Source organism: Sus scrofa, chromosome 8 (assembly GCF_000003025.6).
Source record: "Sus scrofa isolate TJ Tabasco breed Duroc chromosome 8, Sscrofa11.1, whole genome shotgun sequence".
In the NCBI taxonomy this organism is placed as follows: domain Eukaryota; kingdom Metazoa; phylum Chordata; class Mammalia; order Artiodactyla; family Suidae; genus Sus; species Sus scrofa.
The window spans coordinates 58,573,795-58,601,001 of NC_010450.4; the positions used below are offsets into that span (position 1 = coordinate 58,573,795).

A 27,207-nucleotide genomic window follows, 5' to 3' on the forward strand; every position below is an offset into this window, starting at 1 on the left:
CTTAGTAAATATTGTTTTAGGAATTAGGATAATCAAATTGCTATAATTTTGCTCAAACCAGCAGCTTACACTTAATAAGTTATCCTGCTTATCAAAACTTTAAAGCAGGAAAGATAGATTCACACAAAAATTTAATTTTTCTAGGTGGTTCGTATTTGTTTGATAGCATCACTTTTCAAAAAATTTGACTCCCCGAAACATCAATGCTATAAATACAGGTCTCTGACACAGAGGAGTAAGAAAATCTCTACTTTCCCATTTGCTCACTATTAAACGTTGTTACATGTGAGAAAATAAACGTTCCTATCAGTCAACTGACTACCTGCTCTCAACTGCAGGCAGCTTGCAGAAAATCCTGGGTTCCTGTCCAGGTTTTCTTATTCCCAGAGCAATCACCCATGATACCAGCAGATAGAGCTATCCACTGCACTTAACCGAAAACCTCGATGAGGTCAGTGGCTGTCGGCATGGAATGAGAGCCAGCAGTTTATAAATTGGTTCCTGCTTTGGACATTGTTTGAGGAATGCAAGCATTTTTTAAAATGATGCATGTGTGAAGTTCCTATTGTGGCTCATCGGATTAAGAACCCAACATAGTGTCTGTGAGGATGTGAGTTCAATTCCTGGACTCGATCAGTGGGTTACGGATCCAGTGTTGCCACTAGCTGAGGTATAGGTTGGAGATGCAGCTGGAATCTGGTGTTTCCCTGGCTGTGTCGTAGGCCTGCAGCTGTAGCTCTGGGAACTTCTGTATGCCACAGGTACAGCCACAGGAAGGAAGGAAGAGAAGGAAGGAAATAAATGATTCATGAGTGACAATAAGAGGAAAAGTGAATTAACTCTGCTTATTAAAGTGTGATCAGAGGCTTTAAAATCAATGGGCCAAATTCTGTTATTAGTTGTCTATTATTCCTGATGAAGTCAAGATATACATAAATGAAAGCAAAAGGTGGCCAAACTCATTCCAGATATTGGCATGTTTTAGCTTTGTCTTAAAATGTTCTTATATTTTATACCAAAAAGAAAAGCATTTACAGAGCACCTATTTTCATCACCTGTGATTGACAAGCCATCTTTCTATTGACATACCCTTCTTTAAGATGTACAGATGTAGGTGAACAGACTCAGCTCTACTCAAACCAATTTAATATGATTTGGTGAGAAAAGTGAGGTGTTTACAAGATGCTATGAGGAACCAATTTGCTAGGTGACCCTCAGACAAAGAGCAGGCCACCTGAATCTCCTGGGAGACATTTCTCCCTAAAGAAATGAAAATTCCAATCTCCTTAGCAGCACATACTCTTGAACAGATAACTGAATCAAGAACTTTTGAACAGAACATTAGAACAGCATTTTTCACAAAACAATTCTTAATGTTCAATCTTTGTCATGTAGAGCAATAGATTTATTTCCAGGAAATCTAGTATGCCATCATCATGGGGGAGTAAGATTATCAGGAAATTGCATGAAGCTGTTGAGGATTTAATTTTATTCCTAACAGATCATTTTAGGAAAGGCATATGTTTCAGGTGACAAAGGCAGTTACAATGGATAATACTCTGACAAATGCCCTATATTTAGGTGTTACTATTTGAAATATCATAATATCACCCTCAGAATATCAGACAATAAAGAGCAAAGGCATTTGGTTTCTTCAGAATGTGCTGGAACCAACATGGCCCTACAAAAAAGGATTCTTTTTTAAAGAATGCATTAAAATACACAGAATGATTCTGAAATAATATATGAATACTGTACATACCCATGGGCATTAAAGGAAAGTAACCAGAAGGACACAGAACAAAGTATAGAATGCCTATCTCAGGGAAATTAAGATTCTCTTCATTATTCTTACATTTTATAACAAAATAATATGCTTAAATATTAGTTTGGAGTATATTTATTTCAAGAACTGCTGGGTTTTAAATATTTGTGCAATGAAACTATAATATACATAACGATTTGATTTATAGGCTCAGTCAAAGAATGCCATATGCAGTAAAAAATGAAATTTCTTGTTATTTTAATCAGGTAGATCATTTTTCTACATGAGTGCATTTGAATGGAACATTTAGATCATTTCAATATGTACTTACTGAATGCCAGTCGTATCCTGAATAATAAGATACCAGGAGTTTCTTGAACTCTATTAATATTTTACAAGTTCTGTTAAAGTAAAGCATGCCACTCCATTCTTACTACACAGTAAACTTGATTTTTAGCAAATGTGTGGTTGAAAAAGCAAAGGATTAGATCAGATAGGAAGAGAGAGGCAGAGATTAAAACCACAGTATTCCCTGCTATGCTTAGTTTCCTTTCTACTTTATAATTGCCTCCCAATAATTAAAATAACAAATTCAGTCTTTTTGATTCGCTATAGCCTAAATATATTATTTGTGGAGAAGTTGAGATAAGACAATTAACTAACCTAATTCCTTGTAGGACAATAATGACCAGTGGCAATTGGGTCTACAAAACACGTATACTTTCTGCTCTGTATGGAGGTATCACAGAGAGTAGATCATGGAGGATAACAGAACACTGCATCGCACACTTTGTAGGAACACAAGGCCAGTGTGAAAGAAATGTGTGTGAAGGGGGAGCAAAGTGGGGTGAGATAAACCTAGACAAAGAGGCAGAAGCACACAGTATCAGACCCTGAAGATAATGTCAAGAACTTTAGGCTTCATCACACAAGGAGTAGGAATTTCAGTATTTCAAGAATAGATGGAGATAATCAGATTTTAATTTAAAAAATATGGTTGCCATATGGCAAATTACAGAGTTGTAACAGGAAACAATGATTAGATCAGAAGTTTTGTAAGATAGAAACCACATATAATGGTGCTGAAAGCATGCCTTATGATAATGATGGTTGTGATGGTGCCTTAAGAAATCCAGGAAGCGGGGAGTTCCCTTCCTGGCTCAGTGGTTAACGAACCCAACTAGGATCCATGAGGACGCAGGTTTGATCTCTGGCCTCACTCAGTGAGTTGGGGTTCTGGCATTGCCATGAGCTTTCATGCAGGTTGCAGACACGGCTCAGATCCTCCATTGCTGTGGCTGTGGTGTAGGCTGGCAGCTGTAGCTCCAATTTGACACCTAGCCTGGGAACTTCCGTATGTCATGGGTGTGGCCCTAAAAGCATAAATAAATACAGGAAGGGGCAGCTCTGAGTGACCAGCAGGATAATTATCATTTAGAAATATTTATGAGCCAAAAAAATGGTCACACAAGTCATTGAGGAGGATATCCATTTGTCTCTATTATATAATTATTCTCAAAGCAGGGCCATAGTAGTTAATGGCTATCTACTATTGTTAGATTATAAACCAAAAAGAATATATGATCCATTAACTATAGCAGTTCATATATATTTTTAATGAAAACATGTTTTAACTATAGAGTATGAGAGATATCTAAAAAAAAAAAAATGGGTTGTCACATTGAGTTGTTTAATAGTATTTACTCATTTAAATAAGTATCACCAAGAGCTATTTGATATTTGACCACAATCAGGTGTGTGTACAGCTGTTGATTCAATCATTTTGCCAAAGGACCTTGTGATCTTCTACTCACAGCCAAACTCCACTTTACCACTGAGGCGTACTTAAATTACTGCGTACCCATAGGTTAAGAAGGTAATCTTGCTTTCTAAGGACCAGGTAAATTGCTGCACCTAAGAATGGTGAATTTTAAGAACTTAATATCGACTGTGCTTTGAGAGCCTCTGTGGCAGACTAGGAAATGCCCGACTTAGATGACCTGCATAATTTGGCTGAGGATACCACTGCTGTCCCTTTATAGCCCCACCACATTCACTCCCAGCCAGTCTTGTCATAGGCTCCTTCTAGCCAAAGTATGAGCACGAGTGCAAATACGGATCACTGCTTTGAGTTGCAGGACTTCTCTGATGAGACAGACTTTGGCTCAGACTCCCAGCTGACCTTGCCAAGCCTTTCTTCAACATGCCCTGCAACCTGAGACTTTTCCTCTTCAAACCTCCTTCTTTCCTGATATTTTTCAGCATCTTTGCTGCTCAAGGCTCTCTGCACCTTCTTCATTTCCCTCCTTTTTATTTTTAACCCCCATTCCCTGCAATAATTCACTCATGTATCTAATTTTATCTTGGCATATATTTCTCAGAGGAACCTTACAAACAGAAGCATTGCCAGTAGAGATCTGAGAAAACAAGCAGGTTAACAAAAAGTTGGCAAGGCCCCAGCTGGTGATGTTCTAATTACTAAAGATTTCACTGTTGATGACCCACAACGTTATACCAGAGAAATCTCTTTGTAGGTGTAGTGAGGCCAGCTTTTAAAGATGTGGGGGTAAATGGGTACTTATCTCAGATTCCAACATGTGTGGATGGGGAGGGAGATTCTGATCCCAGATTCCAATGTGTGTGGATGGGGAGGGGGGTCACCCACCACCAAGCAATTCCCTGCCAGCAAACAAGTGTTCCATAATTCAACTCAATTCTGACACTATCTACCTGGAAATAGTGTCAGAGTCCACAGGTTAAGGGCTATCACACAAGACTGCCTCCGCTGCAGGTGCCAGTCACAAGTGGATGTTTCTGACCAAACAGCTGTAAGCTGGGGGTTGCCCACAACCCCCTCTTTGGTTTGATTAATTTGCTAAAATGGCTCACGGAACTCAGAGGAACATTTTACTTACAAGATAACAGCCGATGGAAGTGACGCATAGGGCAGAGTATGGGGAAGAGTCTCGGAGTTTCCCTTATCCTCTCTTCACGCACACCACTCTCCCTGAATCTGCACATGTTCACCAACCCGGAAGCTGTATGAATGCCATCCCTTTAGGTTTTTATGGAGGCTTAATTACATAGGCATGGTTGATTAAATCACTGACCGCTGCTGTTCAAACTCAATTACCAGCTCTTCCCCTGTCTCAGGAGGTTGGGGGTGGGTTGGGGATGTGCGGGGATGGGGGTGTGTATTGAAACGTCCTACTCTCTAATCCTGTGGTTGGCTCCTCTGACAACCAGTCCACATTCTTAGATGGGGTCCAAAGGTCACCACAATAACCTAACAAAAGACACTTCCATAGCTTCCAGCAGGTAGGAAATTCCAGTGAATTTAGGAACTCTGCCAGAAACTGGGCTGGAGACCAAACATATATTTCTTATTATAAATCACAGTATCACAAGGGGGAACAATCTCTATAAGGATAGTAGTCTCTCTCTGGGTTACAGCTGAGTTGTGATGACATATTGCAAAGGAATAATGAGAAACTAAGAGCCATTAACGAGCAGTTAAATGCTACCTATGAAACTCAGAGGGGTCTCTTTATTAAATTACACAGAGGCACTTTTCTCTTAGACACAGCTGAGCCCAGGTAGAATCACAGAGCTCATGTGACCTATAATTTCCGACTGAAGTAGGTCATTACGCTAAATTCAGGCCCTTATTGTTAAAACCTGGGCCCCAGTATGGAATAAGGCTATCTAAACGAAGGCCACAGAAGATGTGGTCTCTACAGGAACCTTGAAACCCTCAGAGCTCACATAAATGGCTGACCCCTTTCTTCCAGCACCACCCCCATTCTGGAAGATGCTATGGAAGACTCTCCCCAGGAGACAACAAACACTCAACTCAGGACTTCTCTCCATCTCCTCTCTTGGATTCCAGGCTGACTAGGGTTAAATTCCAGGAAAAATCTGCTCCAGACGTGCAGAGCCTATTAAGGGAAGAAAGAAATTATATACCAGAAGAGCTATAGTGATAAAATAAGGAGAAGAGAGTATCCTTGAGTCTTATTTAGCATATATCTTAACTACCTAGACCAGTATATAAGACTAGATAAACAAGAAGTCATTAATTGGAAGGCATTTTCTTGAGATACCAGACTTTAACAGATAAGAAGCCCAACAGATGGGGCAAAGTCATTGCTGAAGTGGCTTCTAGAAACATGGAGAAAGTGATGGCCAACACTGAGTAAAGTATAAGCACCTGAGTTATGGCAGGTGGTAGAGTACTAAATAAAGAACTGAGAGTAGTAGAAATGCTGAGAGAGATATACAGTGTGAGGCCCGAAGATTCACAGAAGACAGTCTTGCACAGGAGATCCTGAAGGATGATCTATTCATCAAAATTAGAATGGGAGTACCCACTGTGGTCCAGTGGGTTAAGGATCCAGTGTGGCTGCAGCTGTGGCATAGATAGCAGCTGCAGCTCAGATTTAATCCTTGGCCCAGGAACTTCCATACACCACAAGCATGGCCAAAAAAAAAAAAAGGAAAAAAAAAAAGACTATAAGAACACACTGATTAGTAGAGTACCAGCATCACTGAGAAGTTCAATGGTGATTGATATTACACTGAGTGAAATGTTATATCTATTAATTATAGGTATGGATATTAAGAGGAAATACAGAAAATTTTTATAATATAATGTTAGGTTACATAAAAACTACAAAATTTTAGATTGTAATACTATCAAAATTCCCCAGGATATAAACAAGAACTGGAAAAACATGAAAAAATAGAAAAATACCCATTTTGTGGAATACTGAAACTGTGGATACTTATGTTCTTTTTTATTTCCATTATTGGTAAATTTTTTTTTTTTCCTTTGCAGGCAGTCTTTTTTATTTTTTAATTTTTTTTTATTTATTTTATTTTCCCACTGTATAGCAAGGGGGTCAGGTTATCCTTACATGTATACATTACAATTACAATTTTTCCCCCACCATTTCTTCTGTTGCACCATGAGTATCTAGACATAGTTCTCAATGCTATTCAGCAGGATCTCCTTGTAAATCTATTCTAGGTTGTGTCTGATAAGCCCAAGCTCCCGATCCCTCCCACTCCCTCCCCCTCCCATCAGGCAACCACAAGTCTCTTCTCCAAGTCCATGATTTCTTTTCTGAGGAGATGTTCATTTGTGCTGGATATTAGATTCCAGTTATAAGTGATATCATATGGTATTTGTCTTTGTCTTTCTGGCTCATTTCACTCAGTATGAGATTCTCTAGTTCCATCCATGTTGCTGCAAATGGCATGATGTCATCCTTTTTTATGGCTGAGTAGTATTCCATTGTGTATATATACCACATCTTCCAATCCTCTGTCGATGGACATTTGGCTTGTTTCCATGTCCTGGCTATTGTGAATAGTGCTGCAATGAACATGCGGGTGCATGTGTCTCTTTTAAGTAGAGCTTTGTCCGGATAGATGCCCAAGAGTGGGATTGCAGGGTCATATGGAAGTTCTATGTATAGATTTCTAAGGTATCTCCAGACTGTTCTCCATAGTGGCTGTACCAGTTTACATTCCCACCAGCAGTGCAGGAGGGTTCCCTTTTCTCCACAGCCCCTCCAGCACTTGTTATTTGTGGATTAATTAATGATGGCCATTCTGACTGGTGTGAGGTGGTATCTCATGGTAGTTTTGATTTGCATTTCTCTTATAATCAGCGATGTTGAGCATTTTTTCATGTGTTTGTTGGCCATCTGTGTATCTTCTTTGGAGAAATGTCTATTCAGGTCTTTTGTCCATTTTTCCATTGCATTGTTGGCTTTTTTGCTGTTGAGTTGTATAAGTTGCTTATATATTCTAGAGATTAAGCCCTTGTCAGTTGCATCATTTGAAACTATTTTCTCCCATTCTATAAGTTGTCTTTTTGTTTTCTTTTTGGTTTCCTTTGCTGTGCAAAAGCTTTTCAGTTTGATGAGGTCCCATGGTAAAATTTTATCTGTGCACTAAATAGAACTCTTGGCATTATAGCATAGCATAATAATAGCATAAAAATCTCACAATGTATTTACCATGTGAGAGGCACTTTCTAAAATTTAGAGATCTATTCTGCATATTTACTACTATTATTAACCTAGATTTATAGATAAAGAAATGCAAAGGACAGGCAGTTTGGAAAACTTCCTCAAGATCACATAGCTAATGGCAGTGCCACTACCAATTAAATAACGGGCAATAAATGTACAAAAAACTCATTTCATGAAATTATCCAATATATCTATGCTTCAAGTATATTACACAGTATATAAAAGTAAAAATCATTTTTTTCCAAAGATATTTTGAAAAAATAAACCTCATTAATACTATGTACTAAGAAGTAAGGTTTAAACTCTCCTGTAGTAATTATTTAATCCCTTATTCAGATTCTTGTAATAAAATGGTGTGGATCACAGTCTCTTGTGATACTGACAGTAAATTCTCTGAGATATGTAGAGTAGGAATCATCACTCATTGACAATTAAAAAACAAACAAACAAACCACTCTGAGGTTCAGGAGGCTAAATCCTTTTCATGGTCACAGCTGCAGGAAGTAGGGAGGGTGGAATCAGAACCTTCCCTATCAGGTCGCCCTCTTGCCTTTCAGCTTCGCTGAGATATCACCTGGATTTGCCTTTCGCTCTGTATGCTCTGTTGGGCTGCCTTATCTGAGCAATATCGTGTTTAATTTCCCCAGAGAATTAAGGTTTCTGAATTCTGCTCTAAGAAGGTTTCAGGTGGAAGAAGAGCAGGAATTTAAGAGAGTAAGAAGCTTACTTATATCTTCCATCACACCAAACTCCCTGTAATTCGGGAGTCAGAGATGGACAGAATTGTTAGCTTTAAACTCAAGGATGAGTACAATTTTTCCTTTTTCCTCAGCAATGTAGCTCATTAGAACAACTTGCTTTTTTTTTTTTTTTTAATTACCCAGCACAGATAGGAATTTCTTTCTTCCTAGTCTTATATTTTCCCAGTGGTAACCACAAACTGGTGTCCAAAAAGAGAAAAAGTACTCAGGTTGCCATGCCGACCAGATGACTTTGTCAATTCATTAAGTTCCTTTAAGATAAACAGTGACATCCTTGAATCAGTGTCAGTTTTATGACATCGTAATGTTATAAACCATATACTCGCTTTATGTTAATTTTATTTTAGATCATAAATTTGATTACTTTTTGGCTACACCAAGCTCCTTAAGATAACTATTATTTTGTAAATAATTAAATGAAGACATTTTAAAATACGTAATAAAAAGTAATAATTTCTACTTTTTAGTTTTGAGGCTTATTGAATATTTGGGGTGCACTTTAAAAATAATATAACATTTTAATCCCAAATCAGGTATAGGCTATTTAATCCCAGCAAATAAAGATCCTGAAGCTTAAGTAATGTTAACTCCTTGGTAAATCAACCTTTACTGACATATATTGAGTGCTTTTCCAATGGGCTTTATGGAAAATGCTTTTCATGTATTTTTTTTTTCCTTATAGTACCATGTGAGGTAGATACTTTTATTAACCACAATTGATGCATAAGGATGCTAAGGCCAGAGTTCCCCTTCATGGCTCAGCAGGTTAAGAACCTGGCATAGTGTCTGTTAGGATGCAGGTTCAATCCCTGGCTTCACTCAGTGGGTTAAGGATCCGGTGTTGCCACAAGCTGTGGCATGGGTTGCAGATATGGCTCATATCTGGCACTGCTGTGGTGTAGGCCAGCGGCTTCAGCTCTGATTCGACCCCTAACCTGGGAACTTCTATATGCTGCAAGTACATTCATATAAGGAAAAAAGAATGAAAAAAAAAAAGGTTGCTGAGACAGAGAAAGATTAAGCTATTCTTAGTAAATGGTGGAGATAGAATCAAATCTAATCAAATCAAATCCAGCCTTTCCTGGATTTCTTAAAATACTAGTTTTTAAAGTAATAATAATAATAATAATAATAAAAACAGAACAGACCTCATTTTGCCCAACACCTTTATCTTATTCAAAGAACTCTAGGATCAGAGAAGTGACTTACCCAAGATTATATAGATAGGCTATTTGTCATAAAGTTAAAATTGAAACTTAAAGTGACATTTGACTTTCATCTCAGTTTTTTTTCCTCAATGTTTCTACCAGGAGCAGATTTTGAAAGACAATGGCAAATCGCCAGGACACTAGGCCATGGTAACTGTTTTGTTTTAAAATTATTTGCTTTCCAGCAATTCCGGGCTTAGCACTTTATTTTTCCCTCAGAGTTTCTATATTGCTTTTGATATTTCCAGTCACAGACATCTAGGCCACAGAAAGTCATAATGTCAGATTCCATTTGGTCTTCTGCCCATTTCAGTTGTGTTCCTGCAAAGCTTTCAATTCTACTTATTTTTATCATAGCTTTGGAGTTGGTTACTTGCATCACGTCTGTCTAATTTAGATACTTTCTCTCTTGTCCCACAGTTAATTCATTGACATGTCATTCTAAACTGATTTGTCAGTTTTGCAAATTTGCATTCAACATTCTTCACATTTTGCTTAGTTTTATAGAGACCCTTATGCATATCTTTGACAGGAGAATATCTCACTGAGTTGTGAAAATATGTGCTGTCTACGGACAAGTGTATAAACTTAATCATTACTTCCATGGTTTACTCCAGTCCACTCTTCCTATCCAGCATAAGTTTTTACATTAGCAGGTAGATTACAAGACATATGCCTGATTACTTGTCATTATTACTAACTCCTTTAAAAACATTAAAAATACAGGATTGATTTGATTGGGAAACAGAAAAAGTATTTTATATATTGTGAAACTTGATTCCATACATTTTCAAATGATCAGAGGAAAAAAGTGAGCTATGAGATATGCTAACATATAGAAAGAACATAATTAGAACTTTCACTTCACCAATATGATATTGCCTGAAACACAGGAAATATCAGCTACATCTTAGGAATTCAGGATGAATGGTTTAGGTGGTTAGGTTTTTTTCCCAAATGACCTAGGTAAAGAAGTAGTGGAAAACACTATGGTTTTTTAAAATGAAATATTTAATATGTGATGATACTGGATATATTATAGTCCTATGGTATATAAGCTTTAAAAGTTTTTAGATTGGAATACATGCATTATTGCCCAAAGTGAACATAAAAACATTGGATCAGACCAGCTATTTAAAAACATACTTTCTTTTAGATGAAAGCTAAGAATATCTGATGTTCAAAGGAGATACACTGATGCAGCTGCATTTCAAAATGATTGGACATAGGAGGGCACTTCTTGTTCCTGCCTCTGGAACTATCCTCCCCATCCTCCAAGCTCTGCAGCTCTAGAGATTCTGCAGAAAATTGTAAGAAAAAGGCTCACTTCAAATCTGTTTGTACATTTATAGAATTGTAAAAGCCTTTTTGCATATTCTTGTCCTTTCAATTTCGATCTCCTCCACTTGTGGTAAAAGGTTTTCTGATGAAATGCTGTCAAGTCAGCATTCACTTTTTAGCAATGGGTCCTCGACATTCTTGCTATGAAGGGAAAGATGTCTTCTGCTGGACATCCAGGTAAAGTTTGCTGCAAAGCTTGTGTCAACCATGGAGGTAAAAATCCCTGACATGCATGACATCACAATTACAAAAGTTTTCACCTGCATTTACTTGTGATGAGATGAAAGGACTAAGAGATCAAGAGGCTTATTACACTTGCTTGCTGTGGGACTGAGCAATGATATCTCAAATTTCTCCATGCTTCATGGTAAAACAAAAAGTTATATGGAAACCCTGGAAGTACACAAAGATTATCAAGATTAACACAAACTTGAACATGCATGGATGGTGGTCCACACAGCATCATGATTTGATTTTTCTCACTTGGCATCCTCAAGGGAAAAAAATAAAAGGAAAGAAAAGCCACAGAAATGAATCGTAGTGATCATGTGTAAACATATTCAGGTAGCAGCCCTAATTATAGTCATTTTGTTAAATATAGTATTGCTGTTGAAACTGATCGGTACAAACTTTGTCACTTGGCATGAAGCCATTTATATGCAGAAAAATTCTTCTCAGTCCTCACTAGCAGAGGTGATTGAAAGCAGTTGGCAATTACACAGTAAGAAAAGCAGTGCAACAAATGTTTGTGTTAACTCTCCTGCTGCCTGTAATTATGTCATCCTGAACTTCTTGCCATTTGGCAGAACATTATGGTGGCCCATCATATTAATGAATAATACCAAGTGGACATATTGAGCAGAAAGTGGCAAATCCCATAGACTTCATAGGAAGACACAGGTATGATGGAATGTATGAGAAAAAGTTCCAGAAAAAACCCAAGGGCGAGTGAGATTTTTTGGAACCTAGAGGTCTAAGATATCCCCCTTTTAAATATAAGTGGCTGTACCTTGCATCTCCTGTCACTAAGAAAGGGGCACAGCACTAGGGATTTTATTATCCTCTTCCATGTCATTTATTGGGTGATTTCAGCAGTTGCTCAGTTTCCAGGGAGGGCCAGTACAAAACAACTGTTAACGTTCAGGCTGCAGGAAAGCTGCTATCCCACTTGAGACTTAAGATTCAATAGATTCAGTCTTGATAGATATATTTATGATGAATAAGGACAGCCTGTGGTGTCAGAAATGCTGCCGAATAGACCTCTGGTGTTCTGCAACAAAGTGATATCCTCCTCAGAAGAGAATTCTTTTTGTTTTTCCAAAGAGCTATTGTTATCCATGTAGAGAAGAGCCCTTGATAATAATAACCTCATTGACTAGGTGGCTATGACTAGCCATCATGAGCTATGAGTCATTCATTTCCCCAGTGTATAACATTAGGCAGACAGAGCAGCAATTTGCTGAATGACGGTAGATCAGAAACTGGCCTGATCAGGTGCAGAAAGCATGCAAAAGCCATTATAATCATAAACTGATCATATTCACAGTTCTCATATCACCAATGATTTCTGCATCCATGCCACACATAGAGATTTATGGAATGATCCCAACAATCAACTGATGGAAGAAGAAAGGATATGAGTCTTTGCAGAGAGGTTAGTATTAAATGTGGGAGTAAGCCGGACAGAAATATCTACACCATGACTGGCCCTCCATAAGTTGGTCATGAAAACAGAGGTGAAGGGAAATACTTCCAATCACCAGGGATGCTGGCAGAACATTTATTTGCTACATAACATGAAGGGAGAAGGAACCTAAGATGTGGATATGCTGTGATGCTGGGGGATGAAGAATAACATGGTTCATTCATCTGAGGTCTGGTGCTTGTGTAAGAATTATGTGAATGAACCTATGGAACAAGACATGTGGAACTTCACGTTTCTCATTTAATGTCATTCAGAGATCATCCAACACAGAGGAGGCTTTCAAAAACCAAATAGACAGGATTACTCAACCTGTCAGTATTGTCAACTTCTTCCTGCAACTTCCCCTACAGTGGTCATGGACCCACGAACAGAGTGGAAATGGTGACAGGGATGGGCCATGATTGCCATCAATAGCACAGGCTGGAGTTCCCGTTGTGGCGCAGTGGTTAACGAATCCGACTAGGAACCATGAGGTTGCGGGTTCGATCCCTGCCCTTGCTCAGTGGGTTAACGATCCGGCGTTGCCGTGAGCTGTGGTGTAGGTTGCAGACGCGGCTCGGATCCCGCGTTGCTGTGGCTCTGGGGTAGGCCGGTGGCTACAGCTCCGATTGGACCCCTAGCCTGGGAACCTCCATATGCCGCAGGAGCGGCCCAAGAAATAGCAACAACAACAACAACAACAAAAGACAAAAAAAAAAAAAAAAAAAAATAGCACAGGCTCTCTCACCACAGCTAGTCTAGCTCTTGACACTGTCAGTCTGCTAGTAGTAGAGGCTGTGTTAAGCTCTTCAGACACCATTGTATTTTGGAGAGACCAGCCATGAACTAGTATTAGTTAGTTAAAATGTCATATTTTCCACTTAGAAGGAGAATTGATTTCTTTCTTTCTTTTTTTTTTTTTTTTTTAAGGACCACCCCCATGGCATATGGGAGCTCTAGGACTAGGGGCTACGGCTGCTGGCCTACACCACAGCTCACAATAATGCCATATCCTTAAACCACTGGGTGAGGCTGGGGATCAAACCTGCATCCTCATGGATACTGGTCAGGTTCATTACCACTGAGCCACAAAGGGCACTACAAATAATTGATTTATTCTTAACAGAATCAGCCTGTGACGTGGATATCGAAATATTATCTCTGTCCATAGTAACTTTATCAGTGTCACTTACTGATAGTGTTCAGAACACTTGATCAAAATGGTATCCTATAAATGAACTTGAACCAAGAGGTTTATAACACAGGAGTGGATCAATGGGCTCAAAACTGTAGAATTATGGCATATAACATGTAACTCTTAACCTGGAAGCAGCTGGGTTAATAAAGTATGGAAGGGTCTACTAGGTCTCAGCCTCAGCAGCTGAATCTGCAGCTTGGATAGAACATTTGGAATGGTTAAGAAAATATCAAAATCTACAATATAGCATAGTCCCTCCTTATAATGGAAACTTACAAGTTTTCCTTTACATCAAAGGATGAAATAGGATGGGTTCTTATTATCACTATCATGATTCATCTGTTTGTGGAATTTGTGCTTCCTATCAGTGCAAAGCTGTATGCTGCTAGATTTGAAGTCCATGTTACAAAGAGTTCAGCACTTCTATCAGCGGATACTTACAAGGCTTCACTGAAATACAGGTGGAGGCTATATTTACCACCTGCCCACTTTGGACTCCTCATGCCAACAGGCCAGGTGGCAGAAAAAGAATTTCTCTATTGGCTGTCGTAATCAACCCTGATAATTATAAGATGTGGTTGTGAATAAATAATGACAAAGGAAGGTATGTTTGCAACACAGGAGTTCATAATATTATTGTCTAGAATTTTCTGCACAATGATAACCATGAACGGGCAACTGCAGCAACATACAAAAGGCAAAAACATATTCCTGTACCTCATGATGAAGGTCTGGGTCACCTTAGGAAGATCTATAATGGGTGGTACAGAAGATTGATGTTGACTGTTAAACATGACCCTAGGACCAGCTATAGAAGTAGTAATTTTGTGTGTTTTGCTAAACCTCTCTAAGTTTTTTTAGATGATTGCAATCAATCACTTTTAATGTTTAGACTCCCTCAGAGGTCAAATCCAAGCTTAGGACAGAATTGCATTACATTACATCTGTTGTAGCAGGAGCCACATCAGCTTCAGCGCTCAGGTCAGAGAAAATCGAGGCTGTGGCTTTCCCAAGATCTAAGCCACATCCTGATTGTGCGGTTGAGTAAATGCTCTGGTGGGTGATCTTTGATCAATGAAAGGGAAAATGAAGAAGTTAGCACATAAATTGGTAGCTTTTTCTTCCCCACACAGAGTTTTTTGAGATGCAGGAAACTTATTTACCTTATCTGAAGATATTAAGTATGACTGAACAACCAGCTATATTTCCTATGACCATAATGTCAGCTGGTAAGACATCAACTTTGATCTTCTTTCTCCCTTCTCTGTCTCACTTTCCTTCTTTATTCTGGATCCTTTGAGATTGCTTGCCCTAAATAAGTGCAACACATCAGTTTTGTCTCAGCATCTGTCTTCTAAGAGCCCTAGGTTAAATGTGGAGCCACATTTAAAGAGGAAGAGTACCCTTTTGTTGGAGTTTTTACCTCTCAGGGTGAATGGCTGCTCCAGAGAAAGGCAGAAGGTACCAAACTATACTCTCCATCACAATACTTGGTATCTTATGTTGCATCTATCTTACACAGAAAAGTCTATCCTTCTCCTAGGTTGATTTTCTCTCAAAAATTCCTCTTTAGTGTTTTATAGCCTGTTCCCTATTAAGTTACTCTGTTATTCAGCACATGCGCAGGTTGGAAGTAACATTGCTGACATGGCCAATCCTTCCCAACTGCGTCCCAGGTCCAAGCATATGAGAAACCTGTGTAATGACTTAAAACGTGACTGTTAAGGACACACTGATGTCTTTGCATGAGAAATCACCCTGGTTATGGACCTCAAAAGGGTTTCAAAAGTTTGCCACATTCAGTCATAGACTAAACTAACTAGTATCCTTGAGAAAAGTTTGCATGGCCACTGTAATCCTTGGTTCTTCCTAACAGATCCAGATCTGGAAATGTGAGCAAAAACTTTCACTTCCAGTTTCAAATTAGTTCCACCCTTATCATTCCAGAATTCTCTTCAATTCCTCCATTGAAGGATAAGAATGTGACGAGGTAGCTGGAGGTTTCCCTGCCACCGCTGAATCCATGATAGTAAAGTTCTTGTTCTTTGGGATCAGTTCACTAGAGTAACCAACAGAGATGGGCTATGTCACTGCGAGACTGCCTCACTCTCTCTAAAAGATATAAGGTGTCTTTTCCTTCTTTTTAAAACTTGCTTTAAAATTTATGTGAGATGAGTAGATGGAGGGTTAGCCAACTCAAGCTTAAGTATTGTAGTCAAATTTTAATTAGCCTTGTTGTAGAGTCTGATATTCTGGGACATAAGACATGAATGTTCTTTCGAATGGAAGTACATATTTGCAAAAGTAATACGCTGAATGTGTTTCCTAGCCAATAAAAATTATGCTTTTGAAATTTTAATATGTATTTAATATTTAAATATACAAATAATTATATAAATTGGTACATATATGTGCCAGTATATGTGGAAGTTGCATGTGTGTGTGGGAATGAGGAAATGAATGCCAACACATAGAATGCTAACATTCCAACAAATCCCAGAGATTTTCGCAGAGTTGCTTGTAATGTGTATACCACACCTGCCGTACATAGACCTAGACGTACGCTGATAGGCACCCAAGCTGACAATGATTGGTTACACGATGGACATCTGCTTTTTGTAATATGAATAATGGGCTCTAATTCTCAAAGCAAAGAATTAGGAAGGCAATGTCTTAATATTGTAAATATGGACCCGCTTCAATTTTCGATTTTTGTAGACTTCCTCCTTTTAATTTTCTATGTTTATATTAGCTTGTGAACCAAATAATCAATGGTAACAAAGATGTTTGGAAAATAGTAGCCATTCAACATAAAATTCTATTGAAATTGAATTTATATACAAAAGACAATTCTCATATTTTGTCTAATGCTTAATATGTAGTTTATGGCTGACTTCACTGCTATCTCCTTGCTTCCTACAGTGAATGCTGAAAAGATTGTATTATCTTCTAGGAAGAACATATAAATATGTTAACTAGTATCTTTTTAAATGTCTGTCTTTCATTTTATCACAAATGTTAAAACGGATCCAAATAAAGATACAGAAGCTGCCATATTTAGAAATCGTAGGTTTGGGTATTAATTTACTATGAAAATTATACCTTGGAGACTAGACACAAGCATTAGAGAAACGGGCATTAATAGCAGAAAAGGAGATTCTTCAGCAAGAATAAAGTCTGTTTGAGTAAAACAAAAGTATGGCCCTAAGTTATATTTTCCACTCACTTCCTATGTGACTACTTACCTCGTCCTTTTGGCTGTAGATTTTATGAGTATAAATCAAGCAATACTATTTCATTCATCCTGATAAGAGTAGTCAGCATTATTGTCTTTAGATACAAAATAAAAGGGAAAGGCAATCATTTTACATTCCTGGTAATTATTTATCTTAAAACTGAAAGTGTGTGACTGCCTTCATCCTATTCCTCTGGCAACCAAAGCTTCAATAGCATTTTCTGTGAGTTTGTTTACTGAAATTTAATTGACATACAACAGTACATTAGTTCCTGGTATACTAAAACATAACGATATTTCTATACAAGAGAAAATGATTATGTCACATATTGAAAAGTTCAAAAATAAAATAGCTACCATTTATTGATCATTTACTGTGTACCCATATGGATTTACATGTGTTCTGTAATCCTCTTCAGAGAAGATAGTACTGTTTAAATTTTATGAGAGAGGATAGAGGGGCTCATTAAAGACTAAATCCTTCACACATACTCACTAAGCTGATAAGTGGTAAAGTCATGATCTAAACCTGTAGGTTTCCAACTTCAAACTTCACGTCTGCTGTAATTCCATCCTAATCTAACCATTACTATAAGACTTTTCAATATTCATGAAGAATCTCGTACCTTGTGTGTAAAAGATGTCATTGTTTCGCTATAATCATTTTGCTTTTTGAATAGAGGAAAGAAGAGGAAGTGTGAGCCTCTATGTGGGAAAATAAGCAGACTTTTCAAACGATTTCTTCACACTAAAGAAATAAAATTATTTTTAATTACTTAATGAATTTTATTACATTTATAGGTGTACAATAATCATCACAACCGAATTTTACAGCATTTCCATCCCAAACCCTCAGTGCATCCCCCACCCCCCAACCTGTCTCATATGGAAACCGTAGGTTTTTCAAAGTCTGTGGGTCAGTATCTGTTCCGCAAAGAAGTTCATTGTGTCCTTTTTTAGATTCCACATGTAGGTGATAGAATTTGATGTTGGTGTCTCACTGTCTGACTACCCTTAGCATAATAATTTCTACCCTACTCTACTTTTGATCTGCACACATTTTGGCAGAACTGTGGCATGACCCCCACTTCCTTTATTTCAAAGGTAATCACTAATATGGAGAGAGCTGCTGACCCCTTACATGCACAGGTAAGGGCTGCGCTGCTAACGGGAGTGGCAGGAATGAGCTGGCAGGTGGTAAACAGGCTTTTTCTGGTCTACTAGATACAATGAACACATTTACCTTCTTTATGTAAGGGGTTGGTTTGATGGCTCAATTTGCAGATAAATTTTGTCTTAAACTCACAAACATGTCTTTAACTTTCTTATATTCGAATTTACACTACAATATATGTGGCGTTTATCACTAGGTGGTCTATTTTTGAATAATATTTTTTATATTGCCACTGGGTTCGCAGTCATACTTTTAATGACTCTAGACCATCTACATTGTATTTACATAATTACCTTAGTGAAAAATATGTAATCACTGTTGTTTACCTTTCTTGGCCACAACTAAATATTGTTTTTATGGAAATCAGAGAGGACATTTTCCTTGTGTCAGTTAATATCCTCAGGGCGATTCAGAGAAGAAGGAAGTTGGCTCTGTGCATACTATTTAAAAGTGTCCAAAAGGTAGTGTGGAACAAGGGAAGAAGCATCTTGTCCCCTGGATGGCCACTCTTCTAGATATAGCATAATATTGGAAATGTGTACCCAATTCTATCATCTCTTTCTTGGGCTTAAGCATGCATGAGAGCACAACACATTTTTTTCCTGAAAAACTGTAAATAAAAACAGAACTTTGCCCCGATTTATCAATGAAGATAGTTTTTAGGATTGTTAACAGAAAATTTTTACATTAATTTTTTTATTTTTTTCACTTTATATTGTCTTAGTTTTAAAGCTATGTATTCAATGTTGAAACTACAGAAGTTTTTCTGATAATAATATTCAGATAGCAAACCATAAATCCTATTTTTTCAGGTATTTCTGACAGAATTATATTTGATGTAATTTATGTGACTAGTTTTATCCTTGCCTGCACAAATGTATGCTTGGATCATAACTGAAGTTGGATTCATTCAGGGCTTTGTTTATTTTGTTGGTGGTATGTTAAGTAGTATAGCATTTGATCCCAAGTCTATGCAGTGCTTTAGTCTTAATATGCACACAAAACAGAAATCCCTGATTTCATATATTTTTTTTATTTGCAACTGTCTAACCCAGATTATTTTCAATTGTATAAGAAGCCCAATTAGCAATGTATATACCCAAAGGCAATTGTGTATACTTAAATATTAAAAGACATTTAAAAGCATTTCATAGTTACTTCTTAAAAGTATATTTCAATGCTTAACTATTTTACGAACTATTTTTCCAGCTTTATTGAGATATGATTTGCATATGGCATTGTGTAGTTTTAAAATGTACAGCACAATGGTTTGATACATGCATGTATTACAAAATGATAACCACAGTACTATTAATTAACACATCCATCACCTCATTTATTTTCTGTTTTTACTGTGAGAACAATTAAGCTTTACTCTCTTAGCAGCTTGTAAGTGTATAATTCAGTATTTTTCACTCTGGTCACTATGCTGAATATTAAATGCCTAAAACTTCTTCACCTTCTAACTGGAAGTTTGTCTCCTTGGACTGACTAACGTCTTCCCATTTTGCCCATCCTCCAGGCCCTGATAACCACCACTCCACCCTGTTTCTATGAGTTTGGCTTTTTTACAGATTCTACATATAAATGAGATCATACAGTATTTGTCTTTCTCTATATGACTTATTTCACTTAACATAATTGTTTGGCTATGTTTACTTATGCAATATGCTGTAGTACAAATCAAAAATCGATGTAGTAGCAATTTTATATGAGTACTTTTTTTCAGGTCAGAAGCAAGAGCAAGTTAAGTTACCAAAGGCATGTAGAACATTTTAGCTATTACTTTACATGCAGTCCTTAGATGACTATCATTCCCGAATAATATTTGTAAAAATTAATACATTGCTTAATTACAGAAGCACTGACAACCCACTAAATGTTGGCTGAGAGCAAGAATCATCATGCACTTTTATTTCTTACTTCCCAATTCAATTTAGAGGCTGGATGTGATATGTAACACCAATTATGGTATCATATACCTATACTTGAATCTACACACAGCTATGTTTTATATTTATGAAAGTTTCTTGAATCACATTACTGAAACTCAACTCCTGTATCTGAAAAGATCACAGTGCTCAAGTTTCTGTAATTCTTGTGTCTATGTGCAGTTGCTTACCTGGAATGACACTAGCAGATGGAAAGGGGTGATGTTGGCCAGGATGTCATGCTCACAAGGCTTGGTGGCATCTACCACAAATCAAGATTTGGAGATTACATGTCACTCTTGATACACTGAGACCTTATGGTAGTCAAAGTTCCATGAAATTTAAAAGAAGTCATCCATGTAATGACACTATCCTGGTGTTATTATTAGTATTATACATTTTAGGATGAAATTTTCCACTCGAGCATTGTGAACTGGATCCACCTGGTGCCACTGTGACCTCTATTAGATATATCTGGTGCAAAGTTATGTCTAGGCTTCTAAGATTTTTCACTTGTTTGTTTTTCCCACAGGACAGAATAAGACAGTGAATCAGCTGACGCTGGCCAAGAAGCCTTCCTCCATCACAATTTTTCTAAAAGAAGATTTCAGATGGATAATAACGTAGAACAAAAACTATGGATTCCTTGAAGTTGCAATATTGAAAACCAATTTGATTGAGGTTTGTGTAATCTTATATTGATTAGAGGTCAGCAGAGTCTCAACCTTAGTGGTCAATAGAGTGACTATTAGTTACAGTTTATCTGGAACAGCCAGGGTGGTTGTCCAAAATGGTTCTGACCATTAAGACACAATTAATGGTCTTACTTTCACTCTTACATGCTATACTAGATGGTAAATTATAGAATCACATTACTTAGAAAACTGCCTTGAAATGTCTCCCTATTCCAAGGCCTTCTAAGAAGGTCTCTTGTTCCCTGCCTAAGGGAATTCTAGGCAATGCTCTCTCTTTCATGAATATTCTAGAAATTTAAGGCAGGGCCTAAAGTTTTAAAAAATTCTTTTATATGGAGGAATCCAATTTTAATACTTCACTCACATGATAGACTAGAAAAAGCCTTGGTCATTAGAATCAGAGATACCCTAGGTTTAGATTTCAGCTTTTATGCTAGCTTTTATATTTTTATACTTTTTCCTCTTACAAAAGATTTTAATTTCTTAACCAGATATATAATTTATTATTTATAATCTTAATTTTCTTATTCTCCTATATTTTTTTAAGAAGGACAGTAGTTTTTAAAATTTATACTTTTGCACTATATGTATTAGTTCTGGAAACAATGCCTTCATATTTGGTGCTCAATAAATATTTGTTAAATGAAGAGAAATAATGGATGACGTTGGGTCATCAGTTTCCATAGCAAATGAGAAGTAAATATGACAATGTATACATTTTGGGGAACGTGGTAGACTCTAAATAATTGTAGGTTGTTCTCCTAAAGCACCTGTCAGTGGTGTTTCATATTTTTTAGTTAGAATAACAACTTGTTTGGCATTTTTGATAGGTATTTCATTAAATATATCAATTCGTTTTTATTATAGCATTTGCTCTTATTATTTCACCTAAGTTATTTAAACTTTAAAACTGCTTAATTTGAGGCCATTAAAATATGGAGACTGAAATTGAGTCCCCCAAAGATGAGTTGGCTTGCCGAGTCTATGATTAACCTCCCTATACAAAGCGTTATTCCCTGCATTTTGTCCTGTCCCTGTTCCCCACAGGAATGAGGCATATCAAAGAAAAGAGAGTTGAAACCCAGGAACTTGTGGGGCCTGCCTGGGTTCTAAGCTCATCTGTGTCCCACCATTTCTTATTCGAAGAGCAATGCTTTAGACTCCTAGGTCCTCTCTGTGTTCCAAAAAGCAGGCTTTTACTAATTAGAGAAGTGATGGAATGCAGAAACCAAGGTAAAGGAGTTAAGCAAGACTGAACAAGAGTTCAGTGCTAAAATAGAGTCTTAGTTCCTCCTCAAGTGCTATACATAAGAACCTGACGCATATTTTGAGTTAAGTTCTGCAGAAAATCTGTCCACCCCCAGGTGGAGGATGGTAAATACCTGTCTACTCCAGACTGGTTGAAACTGAAAGGTTGATGATTAAGATTCCTGAAACATCACCCTGTTACCTCACCCCTAACCAATCAGAAAAAGTCTGTGAGCTGTGCCCCTCACCCCCTTACCTCTAAAAACTCTTCCCCGGAAGCCATCAGGACTTCCAGTCTCTTGTGCATGAGCTGCCTATTCTCCTTGTTTGATGCCCTCAATAAATACCATACTTTCCTTCATCACAACTGGTGTCAGTAGATTGGCTTTGCCAAGCAGGGGGAAGCCAGCCCAGTTCAGTTCAGTAACATATAGGTCACTCTTTGCTTTCAAGAAAGAATACATCCATAAGTTGCTTATGGCATTCCCAAATAGACGCTCAAGATAATCTAGATGATGTACTAAAATATTGCCTTCTGGAAAAATTTTCAGTCTTACACTTTACTTATATGTAAAAAAAGAAAAAGAAAAGTCAGAAATTTAGATTAAAATTGGCAAATTTTGTTCCCTACAACATTGGCAAGTCTAGTTCCCCCAAATGGTTCAGGATTATAATATATGAAGTGATTTTTAATCTCGAGGGCAATACATGAAAACATTTTGGATTTTTATTTTACTTATCTGGAATTGCTTAATCTCCCAGCTATCCTATGGTACTATCACTGAGGAGGTTTGGGTTATAAAGTTCTCCCCAGGGAATTTTTATCAGTAAAAACTTTCTGAATGGCAAATAGCATTGTGAACAGATCTAAAGACAACCCGCTAGAAAAAACATTGAACACACAATAAATTGCCAATTTTCTTAATCTTTAGAAAGAATACAACTCATTCAAACAAAAAATTAAAAAAAAAAAAACCAGCAACAACAATGACAATCAAAACAAACAAACCAACCTACCCTTTAGGAAAATAGGCAAAGTATATGCATAGATAATTTACAAAAAAAAAAAAAAAAAAAGACTATCTAGTAAACATATGAACAGATGGTCAATTCGCTGTATAACTAAAGGAATGCAAATGAAAACAAGAAATAATTTTTACCAATATGGTTAAAATAGTTACAAACAGATGAAATATTACCAATAACAAATGTTGTTTAGGGTGTGGGGAAATGTGGGGAAATTAAATATACACCTCTACTTCTGATGGTCATCTAATTTTGTACAAGTTTTTGATGATTATGATTTAAAGTGGTGGCCATGTGACATCCTATCTCAGTCTTTCTCACTTGCCTGAAAGAGTCGCTTACATATGTGCACAAGGCAGCTTGTAAAAAATTCTCACTTTAACATTGCTTATATCATCCACAAATTGGAAACATATTTGATATTAATCACTAGGCACTTGATAAAATCACCAAATATTCATCTGAACGAAAAGGAGAGTTATATATGCATTGATATGGAAACAGCTCTAATTTTGTTATTAAAGGAAAATGCATGATGTGGAAACTAAAGTGTTTTTGCCTTTGTTTTTTGGGGTGTGTGTGAGGAGGACTTACTCAAGATCACAGATATGAAGGAGTTCCATTGTGGCTTAGTGGAAATGAATCTGATTAGCATCCATGAGGACGCAGGTTCAATCCCTGGCCTTGCTCAGTGGGTTAAGGATCCAGCGTTGCAGTGAGCTGTGGTGTAGGTGGCAGGTATGGCTCGGATCTGGCATTACTGTGGCTGTGGCAAAGGTCTGCAGCCACAGCTCCTATTCGGCCTCTACCCTGGGAACCTCCATATGGCCCATGTGCAGCCTTAAAAAAAAAAAAATATCACAGACATGAAGATTGTATAGCAACTGATTTAATTACAAATGATGTATATTTAGCCATTATGATGTACTTTCTTAAAGTATCTGTTTCTATAGCCTAGTCTGTTTCATAAATTGAATTCTACTTTTTAGGTGCTGACATTACACTGTCATAATTATCATACAAAGAATTTTGATGCATGATTCACTTGACATTTAATGTTCCACATAGGTCATAGAATAAGAGATCAATTAAAATTTTAATAGAATTGCTGTAAATGTGGAGATTTGTGTTTGTAGAATTATTATTTATATACTTTCGAATCTTTTCAAATTGGTATGTTCCATTTATTCAGATTTTTCTCATTGTTGATGTCATTGCTTTTCTTCTTTGTTGTTGATAGGAATCTTACACATACACCGTAAAGCTGATGCTTTATTAAGTTATAATTTTATTCTATTATTTAATTTTCCTTTTGTGATGGTAAGTATATTTTAAAGATTCTGTTGCTCTTTTACTTTTTGAATGCAAATTATAAAGGCTTTCCTACAACCCTGATCACTTCCATCCCACCCAGCTCTCTTCGCTAGAAGGTCTTCAACTGCAAATTTTGCTACTATGAACATTTTCGGAGCCTAAGTTCCAAGGGTGAAGAGGTACTGATTATCTTCTCATTACTGTATAGCTTTCCTGAAAGGAGCAGGTTTTTTTGTTTTTGTTTTTGCTTCTGTGTTCATCTTTATTGATGTATACTTGACAAATAGAAATTTATTTAAGAGGTACAACTTGATATTTTGATATAGGAATGTATTGTGAAGTAATTGCTACAATCAAGCTAATTAATATATCCATTGCTTTACATAGTTTTTGTTTTCCTTCTTTTTTTGTGGTGAAAATTCTTAAGATGGCCCCTCTGCCCATTTTGAGTGTATAGCAGTTCATTGTTAACTATAGTTGCGTTGCTGTACGTCGGATCTCAAGTACTTATTCATGTTGCATAACTGGAACTTTATACTCTTTGACCAGCATCTCCCAATTTCTCTCTCCCTCAGTCCCTGACAAAAACCCTCCTACTCCCTGTTTCTATGAATTTGATTATTATCAATTCCACATATGTGTTCAGTACTGGTCTTTCTATGTCTGGCTTATTCTACTTAGCATATTATACTCCAAGTTCATCCATGTTGCCACAAATGGCAGTATTTCCTTTTCTAAGCCTGAATAATACTCCATTATTCATATAACACTTTTTTAAAACTCATTAGCCTATTAATGGACATTTATGTGGTTTCAAATCTTGGATGTTGTGGTTATGGATAACACTGCAATGAACACAGGAGCGAAGAGATCTCTTTGAAGTCCTGATTTCATTTCCTTTGGAGATATACACGGAGGTGGGATTACTAGGAACTGTTAAGGAACTGTAAGGAAGTTCTGGTTTAATTTAAGAATCTCTGTGTTTTTTCATAATGGCTATATCAATTAAAATTTTATCTAACAGTATATAAAAGTTCTCTTTTTACCCCATCATCACTTACACTTATTATTTTGTCTTTTTAGTGATAGACATTCTAAAAGAAGTTAGGTGATAACACATTGTGGTTTTGGTTTGCATTTATCTGAAAATTAATGATGTTAAACACCTTTTCCTATATCTGTTATTGGAGAGATGAATCTATTCACATTTAAAGTAATTATTCATATGTGAGGATTTACTCTTGCAATTTTGTTAATTGTTTTCTGTCTGTTTTGTCTCTCTTACACTCTGGCTATCTTCCTTTGATAGTTGATGCTTTTTTTAAAGTGGTGGTTTACTTCGATCTTTCTCTCTATATCTTTTCTGTATCTATTACAGGATTTTTCTCTAGGCTTATATAAAATATCTTGCAATCATCACCATGTTTAAGGTAATATACTAAGCTCCAGCCATGTTTCCTTGAGGTCTCAAAAAGTGGTTAAGGCACTCACAGAATAAGAATTTCCTGCGAACTTGAAAGAAAAATTAAGACTTACTGAATCAGAATAGGGGTTATGAGGCCTCGACATTTATGTTTTAACAAGGCCTCCCCGGTGATTCATTCCTATGCATATCATAGTCTGAGAATTACTGCATTTATCTCTAATTATCTAGCTTAATATACAGGCCCCGTCAACCCCAATGATATATTTCACTCATGTTTGCTCGCTCTGCTTACAGTTTCTCTCCTACTTATCTCCTTATTTCCTCTCCCCCAAACTCCTCTTAAAGACTACTCTTCTTCTAAGATGTGCATCTTGCTATACTTCTATTAGGAAGCTTTTCTGATCTCTCCCAAATAGAATCTGGCACTTTTTACTTTTCAGATCTCTTTTTTCAACTGCGTAAGTGTCTCAAAAACTACTGAACTTTATTGTGCCAGTTGTTCATTTATCTTTCTTAAAATGACATTGCCTCATACTTTATAGTGTCTCTATTATTTGCCATAGTGCCAGACAAGTTTTAGATGCTGAATAAATGCTACTTGTCCTAATTAATAGGAAAAAATTCATTTCAAAAACTGGTAAATTTTGCTAAGTTTTGATCTCATGGAAATAATCCTATCATGGGCAGTAAATCCCACTTATTTTTTGTTTTTATTTAGTACTCCAACCACCTAAAAAGAAATTGGACCAAAATATATTCAAGGTTATGAGACAATCTCTGAAGTGTTGTAATTTATGGCATCATGGCAGAGCAGCCATGATGATAAGTGGAAAATTAAATATGGAGCATGATTTTTAACAGACAGATATTTAAGGTTCATTCAAGTCTCCATGGGAGTCCGCAAAGCAGCTCCTGCCCTTCTGTTGTCTTCTTCTTTATTCAATTGTTATCAATGGATGTTAAGGAGGAGTTCCTATTTCTACATGAATCTTAGCACAAAGGCTCTAGATAATTAAAAATGATAGAACTGGGACAGACTGCTAAACGTAAACAGAAGGATAAAAAGACATCTGGCATAATGAACAGTGAGTGAATACACCAGGTTTAACTCACCTGAATACAAAGCACATTGAAACACTATGAAAAGCTGAAAAAGTTCA

General features: G+C 36.9%; 1 long non-coding RNA gene across 1 annotated transcript in view; it reads right to left on the reverse strand.

The window, feature by feature from the left end:
• LOC110262011 overlaps window positions 1-4,800 on the reverse strand; it is a 29,443-nt gene extending 24,643 nt beyond the window's left edge. The window contains exon 1 of the long non-coding RNA XR_002346494.1: window positions 4,681-4,800. This is a non-coding gene — a long non-coding RNA (uncharacterized LOC110262011). The remainder of the gene's footprint in view (window positions 1-4,680) is intronic.